General features: G+C 41.4%; 1 long non-coding RNA gene across 1 annotated transcript; it reads left to right on the top strand.

The window, feature by feature from the left end:
• The first annotated feature begins 4577 nt into the window (after positions 1–4577).
• LOC113929972 lies at positions 4578–6847 on the top strand. The gene is made up of 3 exons (XR_003522373.1): positions 4578–4675; positions 5166–5317; positions 6349–6847. It is a non-coding gene; the product is annotated as an uncharacterized LOC113929972 (long non-coding RNA).
• Positions 6848–11735: the final 4888 nt, after the last annotated feature.

Raw genomic sequence — 11735 nt, 5'->3', positions numbered from 1 at the left:
TCCTCTTTCTTCTTCTGGTGAGAATATTTTACTTCTATCTTTTAGCAAATCTCAATTATACAATACAGTGTTATCAGCTATAGTCATTGTTAATGGAAATACACTGTTTAGTGGAAATGTAAAACAGGATAGCCTTTTGGAAAATAGTCTGGTTGTATCTTAAGAAACTGAATATAAATTTACCATATGACCTAGTACTTTCACTCCTAGTTACCTACCCAAGAGTAATGAAAACATATGTTCATGCGAAGACTTCCATGCTAATATTTATAGCAACATCGTTCATAATAAGCAAAATTGGAAAACCCCAAAAGCCCATTAACTGGTGAATGGATAAATAAAATTTATCCATGCAATGGAATGATATTCAGTAATAAAAGGAAACAAAATACTTATACATGTTATGATATGGATGAACCTGAAAAACATGACATCAAATAAAAGAAGCCAGACGCAAAAGACCACATATTGTACGATTATCTTAAATGAAATGTCCAGAAAAGGCAAATCTACAAAAACGGAAAGTGCTTTGCTGATTACCAAGGGAGGCAGGACCAGAGGTGAACTACCAATAGCCATGAGGGATCTAGTTAGAGTGATGGGAATTTTCTAAAACTGGTTTATGCTATCAGTTGTCCACCTTGGTAAATTCACTAAAAATGATCAACTGTATATTTAAAGCAGGTGAATTTTGTGGTCTGAAAATGATCCCTGAATAAAACTGTTGTGTTTTTTGTTTTTTTTTTTTCCAACACAATCTGGGAGCCTGAGTGGCTCTGTGTGTCGAGCATCTGACTCCTGATTTTGGCTCAGGTCATGATCTCAGGGTCGTGCAATTGAGCCCCATGTCTGGCCCTGGGTTCAGTAGGGAGTCTGCTTGAGAGTCTCTCTCTCCCTCTGCTCCTTGCCTACCCATCCCCCCAGCTTGCTCGCATGTGCTCTCTCTCTCTCAAAATAAATGGATAAATCTTTTTTAAAAAAGTCAATGCAATCAATTGAAACGATTAAATCCTATGAGTAAATTCAATGTAAAGAGTATTTAAAAGATTGATATATAAAAATCAATAGTTTTTTAACAAACCAGTAATAACCAATTGGAACATTTAGTGGGGAAAAAAGGCTCCAGTCTCAAGAGCAGCAAAGTCTCTGCTTCAGCTTTGTCACCTATCAATGGGAATGATAATATCTGCCTCTTAAAGCTGTGAGGGTTACATGAAGTAAAATTTGCTAAGTCTGAAGAGCAATATCTGCCATATTAGGAAGTGCCTGTGATGTTATGAAATGTTCATATTCATGCACAAGATATACAAGTGTGTGTTTATTATAACATTCTTTGCCGAAGTGAAAAATTAGAAATTACTTCACATTTATTAATTTGAGAATGATCATATAAATAATGCTGTTACCATGAATTCTATATAGTTTTTTTTTAAAGATTTTATTTATTTGAGAGAGAGAGCATGCATACAAGCAGGGGGAGGGGCAGAGGGAGAGAGAGAGAGAGAGAAGCAGGCTCCCCACCAAGCAAAGAGCCGACGCGGGGCTCGATCCCAGGACCCTGAGGTCATGACCTGAACCGAAGGCAGACACTTAACTGACTGAGTCACCCCGGCGCCCTATATAGTTTTTTTTTTTTTTTAAAGAATGACATAGATCCATATGTTTTACCCTGAAAAAAAGTCTCCAAAATACACTATTAATTGAAAAAACAAATTACAGAACAATAGAAATGGATGATTCTATTTAAGTTAAAAACAGGTTGTGTGTGAAACAAAGAAAAAAAGTGACAGACCAAAAAACAGACTCTTAACTGCAGAGAACGCACTGAGGGTCACCAGAGGGGAGGTGGGGTGGGGGGGTGGGGGAAACAGGTGATGGGGATTAAGAAGGGCACTTGTCCTGACAAGCACTGATTAATGTATGGAATTGTTGAATCGCTATATTATACGCCCGAAATAACATAACACTGTATGTTAACTGCACTAGAATTAAAAAAAAAAAAAAATGCTCCATATGTGTGCATGTGCATAAGTTAGTAAAACAATAAATTCTGAACTGATAGCAAGGAATCTGGATTGTGGGGGAAGAGTGGGGGAGGGGCTTTAACTTTTTCTTTTGCATGTCTGTGTTGAGTGACTCTTTAATAAACCTAAGAATATATTCAATAACTGGCATATGATCAAACTGGAGAGTGAAACCAAACAGGCCATCCCACCCACCTCAGTGAGGAGGGTGCCGTGACCCAACGGGCCTTTGTGTACAGAGAAGCACACAGCATTAGGGCCTCCCATCAGATGTGTTCAGTGGGTTTTTTGAGTGATGACCTATATACACTTCTAGGAGCTGACGAGAAAGAATCTTTCCTCACAGGGCAAATTTGGAGCCACAAAGAACAGACATCAAATACATACCGGGAAACCTGAAGTTCCAGAAATATATGTCTGTTTTGTATTTTCCCAAATTGAGTAAAACCATTCCTTTCAAGTTGTGTTGCAAAGATGACTTCGTTCAGAAACTGGAAAATCCGATTCATTTTGGAAGAACGTGGCTGTCAATAACTTGCTTATTATACAGAGTTGTCCAGAGTTAAAATAGAATATTCTCGCTCCCATACGGGGTGGTCTGGATAGGGAGAATCTAAGAGATAGGCAGATATACACACGAGCCCAGCTTCCATTTCTCTGGTTTTGATCTAATTGGAAATGTTCTGAGCGGTAGAACTTCTAACCATCCTCCTGAGAGCCTTTCTATTAATCAAATATTTCCTTTAATCAGGAAACATTTCCTGAAATTTAGTCTAATTTTTTATCTTTCCTAAGGCATTACGTAATTTAGCTAATTACATTACCCTATTAGCAGATCAGAAGAAATAGTTATCTGGTCACCCATTTGGTTGTTGCTGTATTGTGACCATGTGGACCTACGGCAAATGGGAAATAAAGTGACCACCACTTTCTTTCATTTCTTTAGATATAAAGAAGCAGATCAATAGAAGACAGAGTGCAGTGGGATTGTGTGCTTCTGCATAACCGTCACTATCTAGATCTATGCATGGAGACGACACACATCCGCCTAGAAAGTTTCTGCCTCAACGAGCAAACTCTTTGGTTATTTACTTCTGTTTGCCTGAATTTCTCCTGCTAGTTATTAGCAACTGCTAGAGGGGAAGAACAGAGAGAAAATAATGAGACTCAGTCTTAAGACCCTGAAACTAATAGCAAAAAATTCATTTCCGATTCTTGCATGTCATACTAACCCGAAGTTTGCTTGAACATGAGTGAAAAGTTAACCTCTGGAAAGGTAAGAGACGCTACAATTCTCTTATTATGCTGCACAGGAAGGAAAAAAGCCCCATGATTATGAGTCACATGGGCTGTTCCTGTAGCAGGTGCCTAGAGCAACTATTTTCCAATGGGTGGATGATAAAAACAGGAGACAGGAAAATCAATATTTTGGGCCAATACAGGTCACAGATCATTAAGACAACAAGCTTGGGACAAGGGAAGGAAAAATATGCCTTGCCTCTGAAGCATCTGAGTCAAGATTCCCCAAGCTCTGACCTTCTCTCCCGAGTCTCCGTAGTCTTTGACACTCCAATAACGGAGAGGTAGCATCACTTAATGTGTTTCTGGACATCTTTCACTTGATGAAACAATAAAAAGTCATACCGAGGAATCTTAAAAACCCAGTGTGCCCCATGAGGCCACAGCTCCACTGCTCTGTCATCTCACCCACCCTCCACCTTGGACCTCCACAATTAAACACGCTCCTTGAACTTTATAAAAATCATGGTGAGTCGACTCTTGATTTCGACTCAGGTCATGATCTCAGGGTCATGAGATCCAGCCCCGCGTCAGGCTCCATGCTGGGCGTGGAGCCGGCTTAAGATTCTCTCTCTCCCTCTGCCCTTCCCCCACTCTCTCTCTAAAAAAAAGAAAAATCATGGTGAGTGCATTTTTAAAACTACTTGAATACATGTTCCTTTTATCTTATTAATTCACAAATTCAGAGAAACTGACTTAGCTCATGGGCTGCGATGAGTCAAAAACAAGGATAACTCTTGGGTGGGCAGACCTCTATCAGATTCTATTCCTGAGTGCAGGAAATAGAGAATCGGGGATCACAGTATCATGGACAGTGTTTGGTGTAAAAAACAGAGGTCAGCAAACACAGTGGGTGACGGCAGCCAAAGCGCTTCCGCTGACTTGTTACAGGAGTGTTAAGAACTGCATCGGAGATTTTGTATATTAAGTCCTACATCTTAAAAGGAAAGCCCAGGGTAATTTTGTATTTCCCTTTGTAATCAGCATTAAAGACATTTAAAAAGTATTCAGTCGAGGGAGCTTTATTTAATGCTCAAGTCCCTCTAATCTCCTACCCACCCACTTCTCATTGCCTTCTTCCAGCGCATCCAATAGTAAGGATAATTCCTTTTAAATTAATTTATCTGTGGGCACCATTTCCTTCCTTGATAACAATGCATCCTGCTCCGTGAGCTCTTAAACTTCAGAACATTATGATCTAACAAAGGTAGAATCAACTCCACCCAGTGAGGAAATCTGTATACGTAGTTGGTGGGGGGGACTCCGCTCCCCTGAGTTGTGCTCCAGGGACAAACTCACCAATGGGGACTCTTCTTCCATGTCCAGCCAGGGTATTTTTGGAGCCCTGAGAGGTGGGACCCCAATTTGGGGGAGTCTGAGGGGCTGTTCCAGTAGAACTTCCTTGGGAGGGTGGATCCTGGAGCCCCCAGGAGGTTCTCCTGAGTGGCTGGGGTGCCTGTGGGAACAGAACACCTTTAGAGGGATCCCAGTCCTGGGTTTGGAGGAACAACCCTTCCAGAGTTCTCTTGTGGGGCATCTGCAGGATGTCCCAGTGCCCGATTCCTATCTCCCAATTTCTGTGTTCTGTGCCCCTACCCCACCCCCGGGGGACACTTTTCGTGGGATCCTGGAATCTTAAATGAAGGAGAGTCAGTAAAGCATACATGCAGTACCTTTTCAGGGCAGATATTTCTCGATTCTTTCTCCATGGCATACAAACTTCCATCTTCCGGGGGTTATTCTGGGGGTCTCTAGGTCTCTATCTCTTGGTGTCACCATCACCAGGGAAAAATTTTCTTAAGTCATCTTCCCCAACCCAATCTTTAATTTTTCTTGGAGAAGAAATCAGTATCACATGGTTAGATGAACAGAACGTTTCATCCGTGTCTTATGAGAGCATGGTCTCACCCTTTTAAAAGAAAACATCAAAGAAGCTACCAACAAAAGCCAACACTATGCCTTACAAAAGCAGACCAGAATCACTGTCTCTCTAGGTGAGAACAACTCTGTGTTGTTAGAGGTTGTCTTTTTCTCCTGGCCATTCTCCCCTGGAATGTCTATCTACTGCCCATCCACCAAACTTCCAACCCCTTTCCTCATTCCACCCTTCAGGGGGTGGCAAGAGCCAGCTGTGTCTGTAAAAATACAACACATCTCGAACAAAATCTTTCCTAGCTTAGCTCTCAGAGCTACTAGAACACTCCAAAAAAGCTAAAGGACGGCCCAAACTGATGATTTTGGAAAACCCAATTAAAAAAAATAAACTGTGCTCTGAAGAAAGATGAAATGTATCCAGCGAAAACAAATTCAGCTCTTTCACTGGTAAAAATAAAAGGATTCATGCCGAATCAAAATACTGCTTGTTACAGAGATTGTTATGTCTGCTTGGTCGAACATGGGACTGACACCTTCTACAAAGTTTAATTGCCTCCACGGCTTGCTGTTTGGGATTGGGTTTGCTGTTTGTCTTATCATGGCAGTAAGGTACGCCCTGTATTCTCCTCGCGGGGCATATCGCGTTTCACCAGCTAATTGTCAAAATTGGGGAAAAGGTCAGCTAAGCTTATCTAAACACCGACTACAGATAAAAATTTTTTGAATGATTTATTTCCTAAAAGATAGTATAAGTCAAAATGCATACTAATTATAAAATATCTTAGTCCGCCTAATAATCTTGCCTGAGGAATTCACATTTCAACAATAATATTAATGTACTCATGATATTTTTATTAATGTTTTACAGATTAGAAGGTGTGTGTATATATGTAATCTTATTCACTTTCAAACGGCATTTGGAAAAAAATAGCATTTGGAGATAGGCAATATTATTTTTCTTGTTTTATTAGACTCACAAACACCCAGCCAAAGTGGCAAACCAAAGTTTCTCTTATACCACATTGCCTATCATGAGTTCTTAGATTGACCAATGGATCATTCATGGACTTATAATTAGTGATAAACATAAGAGAAGCAGATGGGCTTTTGAAATTTTATTTGAGGCTTGACTCCTCCCTTTTCTTTCCAGACTGGGACAGCGTTATATCATGCCCAAGGCATCAGGAGCCCGTAAGCAGCACCGAATGATGACCCCAAGTTACACAGAAAGCCCAAAGGTGCCATCCCCACTCTGTATAGCTTCGTGGCACACAAGACCAAGAAACAAACAGAACAATGGTACAGGCCACCTCGAGAATCATGGTAGAGGAGGACACAAGGGAGATTCTTAATTTTGCCATCTCTTGGTTTGGTTGCTCAAAGTTTAATAGTTATAGAATTTGAAGGTATTCAATGCTGAGGTTAGAGAGGGTCATCTTTATATAAATTCTGAACAATATTATTCTTCTGCCTGTGTCAGAGAACAAGATATTCTGATCAGCCCTGGCTAAGCCAAAGCACAGTGCTTCTACTCCTTAGTTCAGTCACAGAAAGGCGTATCTCCTTCACCCTTTGTCCCAGTTCTGGTGAAATGTTGGCCTGACTGGAGCACCTGGGTGGCTCATTCATTAAGCGTCTGCCTACGGCTTGGGTCACGATCCCAGGGTCCTAGGATCGAGCCCCGCATCGGGTTTGCTGCTCAGCGAGAAGCCTGCTTCTCCCTCTCCTTCTGCCCCTCACCCTGCTCATGCACGCTCTCTCTGTAATAAATAAATGAATAAACAAAATCTTAAAAAATGTTTGCCTGATCCTGAGGGTAAAACAGCTATCTCTTGTTAGAATTTAAGCTCTGTGAGGACAGCGATTTTTTTTTTTTTCTGTTTTGTTCACTGCTGTTTCCTTATATCGCCTTTAAAAGTACCTGGTATAACATAGAGGCAGAGTATATAAGATTTGGTTAGTGTAAGTTTATATATATATATACATATATATATGTATGTATATGTATATATAAATCAATACTTGCTCAAATCTGACCATCCTAATTTTAAGGGGCATATGTGGTCGAGATTTATCATCGCCCCTCGTACTCATTCTCCCCATTCCTCCCTGGTCGTAAAACCCTTAATTTTTATCTGGGTCCCTGGCTATTTAGAAGAAAAACTGCATTTCTTCCTTTCCCTGGCAGCTAGGTTCTGAATAGTGGGTGGGAGGGGAATGTCCTGCCCAAGTTCAAGTTCAGGCGGGTCCCTCGGCCTCCTTCTCGCTGACTGGGATGCGTGTGAGATGGCTGGAATGCCAGAGCCACATGTGGAGGACAGTGGGGCCATGCCCCAGACACGGTCTGGGGTCCTGACAACCACAGTGCTAGTACCAGCCCCACAGTGCTTCCCTCTCGGTTCTTTTACACTAGAAATAAATAAGCCGACCTTGAATAAGCCACTGGATTTGTGTCACCCACAGTCAAAACGAATCCTAATAGATACAAATGAACTGTCATACATGTTAGCTACGGAGAAATAAACACGACTTTCCAAAATATATTTATGAAGTTATCCAAGAGTTGGTTTAACACAGCATTTTATTTTATTGATATATTGTTAGTTTTGTATTTCCTGAAAACAAGGCATATGACCTGTTGCTCGGGCTTGTCATCAATGCCCGTGGGCCCCTAAGAAACCCAGTCGCTCAACTGCATTGCACGGTGGAGAGCATCAGCAGAACACTTCTGCTCATCTTCTCAATCTGATTTCTGCATCAGAGCTTTACTCTCTGGTTAGGAAGAAATTCAGAAGACCAGTTCTGTGCATTTTCAGAGGCATGGCAATGTGTCAGGCCCAAGCTACAGAATAATGGGTTTTCCATTAATCCGATGTGCTTTCTGTGAGCAAACTGAATCCTACCCAGACTGCAAGTATCACCTGGACCCTGGTGATCCCATATGCTTCTGTTTCTCACCCTTTTCATAAACAATACTTTCTCTATCTACCTTGTGATCATTCTTAAGGCCAGTATTGGATTGGTGGGCGCCTGGGTGGCTCAGTTGGTTGAGCGACTGCCTTCGGCTCAGGTCATGATCCTGGAGTCCCGGGATCGAGTCCTGCATCAGGCTTCCTGCTCAGCGAGGAACCTGCTTCTCCCTCTGGCCCTCCCCCCTCTCATGTGCTCTCTCTCTCTCTCTCTCTCTCATTCTCACTCTCTCAAAAATAAATAAATAAATCTTTTTAAAAAAGGCCAGTATTGGATTGAAATTAATTTCATTTAATTTAAGGTAAAATTCCGTAATAAATGAGTTTGTCACTATCAGCACTTGTCATGATATTTTTCCTTCATTCGCAATGGGGTTGCTTACTATCATTACCTTTTTCTTGTTGAGAATTACTTTCTTCTTGATGTGTTCTTTTTTTTAAGATTTTATTTATTTATTTGAGAGAAGAATGAGAGAGAGAGAGAGAGAGAGAGAGCACAAGAGGGGGGAGGGTCAGAGGGAGAAGCAGACTCCCTGCTGAGCAGGGAGCCCGATGTGGGACTCGATCCCGGGACTCCAGGATCATGACCTGAGCCGAAGGCAGTCGCTTAACCAACTGAGCCACCCAGGCGCCCCTCTTCTTGATAGGTTCTGTTGTATCTTACACAGCCCATAGGTTTCTCAAGCTCAGCATTTTCCTGTTTGAAGCGATCAATCTCTTCCTCCCCATCGGTTCCATCTTCCTCTCCACACCGGTTCCTCCTCCTCTGTTCCTTCTGTTGATGAATCCACTATAATGGTCTCAGTGACCTGAACTAGAAACCTGGGAGTTAGTCAAGACTTTAGGTTCCACATTCATTTGGTCACTAACTCATCAATGCCAATTCACCTGGCTTGCTTTTCATTCTTTTGGCTACTCCCTTATTTAATTTCTCATCACTTCTTGCCTGAACACTGCTTCCAATCTGAGCTCACTTCAGTCTATACTCCAGCCTGCAGTCCCAGAGTTCTATCTATGATGGAAGGCTGGATGGATCACTCACCTCTGATCTGAACTCCTGAGCTGAGCAAGTCTAAGCAGAGGACCTGGCTACTGCCTCGCTCTTTTGCCTCATCGACCAGCTGTCCTTTTATAGCCTACACTTCCATCTCTATGGAAGTGTGCAGCTGTGGCCATGTGGGTCATGGACTTTTAGCTTAGGCCTGCAGCCACCTCCATATGCTCACTTTTATGTAGACAGCCTTCAGAACTCAGCAGAATGGCATACTCAGGAACATTCTCTTGACCTCTGATCCTGGCTAGGTGTCAAGTATTAACCCATGGAATCTATTCAAGCGGACTGTGAGTAATACTATAGCTGAGAATACACTTCCCTCCATCTCCAGCGTCAGTATGAAAAGTTACATGGAGTGAGTTCTTAAAAGTTATTTGCTTGAGTGAATGTGTACACCTCCATTCAAATCACCTAGGTCCATTAAGAGAGAGCCATGGATCAGAAGAATAGGCTTCTTTCTCTCCTTTCTCCACTTATTTTTTCTACTTCAGAAAAAATTTGTCCATGCAGCTAGACTAACTCATTTCTAGACAGTATCTTCTTTTCTTAAACATATAGTGCCTTCAAGTTCTACCTGATATTTTTTCCCTCCAAAACACAGAACAAAGGCAACATCGAAAACATGTTCTTTTACATTTTTATTTTGTTTTATTTTTAAAGCTTCTAGTTTTGTGTGCAGACTATTCACAGATGATTAAAAATTGAACATTAGAGAATTTCTCTCTTATGGGGCAACCACGCGTGGCATGGCCAAAACTATTTTAACAGCTGATCAAGTACTTAAAGTCTAAAGAAAAGAGAGAGCGTGACTAATCCTGTACTGAAAAGAAAGTTAAAGGGAATAAGAAAGGAGCTTTTACTAACTAGTTACTATGTGTCAGACACTGTGTGGAGGTTCACCAACGTTGAATTAAATCCTCACAGACAACCTGTGAAGTAGTTGTTATTATGGGGAAGTAGTTATTATTAGTAGTTAAACTACAGTTTAACAACCAAATGCAAGGAGATTCAAAGAGATATACAACCCTGAAAACAGACTCACTCTTTCCAGTAAGTACCCCAGACCACAGATGTCATTGTAACTCATGGGAATCCCTCACATTAAAGCTGTACTGGTTGCTTGAGATCATAAATTTTCTCGAACATGGTTTCCTTTAATTCCATTAGCTAATCCACTTGTTTTCATTTAGTCACATAGCTTTTTTAAAAATAAACTTTTTATTTCAGAAGAACTTTGGATCTACAGGAGAATTATGAGGGTAGTGAGAGTTCTCCTACATCCTACACCTCATTTCCTCTAGTATTAACATCTTACCTAAGAGATGGACACTTGCCACAATGAGCCGATACTGAAGCATTTTTATTAACTAAAGTCCATACTTTATTCATCCAGGACCCCACATTACAAAGAGTCATCATGTCTGCTTAGGCTCCTCTCAGTCGTGACCGTTTCTCAGACTTGCCCTCATTGGATGACCCTGACTGCCCTGGTCAGGTATTTTGTAGAACGTTCTTCAGTTGGTATTTGTCTGATGTTCTTCATAGAGCTCTTCCACCAAAGAAACACCAGTATGGAACTAAGCATGAAATGAGCAGCTCCCATATCCCCAGTACCCTTGCTTGCATGTACAGAGAGGATTACGTCGTAGACTCTTTCTGGAAGCCATACCGAATATAAAGAGGGACAAATACTGTACCAGGGAATATTGTAGCTTGGATCAGTAAAGACACATTTCAGATAGAGCCTGAGCAAGGGCAGGGGAGGGGGGACAGTCACCACCCTTTTCCTTTCAAATACGCTAGGGTAACCGCATGTGCCCGACAAAAAACATGACAATTCCTCACAGCTGTTATCAATCCAAACATGCATTTGGGCTTTTAAGACCTTTCTTTTCCCATTTCTTATTATATACCTATAACATTATTGAACTTCGATGGCTGGTTACTGAGTAAGAGAGCTCTTTTGGCTGGTTACTGAGTAAGAGAGCTCTTTTAATGTTCCACTGTTCTCAGTTTTAAACAATTCATAGTTTTCGAGCACTGATGATTGCCTTTTGGGTTTGGAATCTCCAGAGTTGAGAGTTGGTAAGGACAGAAGTGAAGGAAATGTTCAGAGATCGTGGCAGTGAACTTAGTATGTCCTGCCTATCCTGAGGGCTTGGATTAATGGCGAGAACTCAAGGAAAAAGTTAAGTAGACTGGTATCACAGGTGCTAGCAAAACAAAGGATAACCTGCTCAGTGATAGAGAGCTGACTTTCAATAAATGTTTGCTGAATTGAAGAGACAACTGCAGCGATAACATAACAACAATGGTAAATAATAAGGATAAGGCAAACACTTATTGAAAATGTGCTCTGGTTCAGGCTCTGTGCCAAGAGCCTTCCGAGCATGTTTTCCTTTAATCCTCGTGAAAATGGTGCATGGCAGGCACTGTAAGAATTCCCATTTTAAGATGAGGAAGTGGAGGCTTGCGGAAGCTCCTTGGGAAGTCTCACAGCACAGAGATGAACAC

Source organism: Zalophus californianus, chromosome 5 (assembly GCF_009762305.2).
Source record: "Zalophus californianus isolate mZalCal1 chromosome 5, mZalCal1.pri.v2, whole genome shotgun sequence".
Lineage (NCBI taxonomy): Eukaryota > Metazoa > Chordata > Mammalia > Carnivora > Otariidae > Zalophus > Zalophus californianus.
This window is presented reverse-complemented; position numbering and strand designations above follow the sequence as displayed.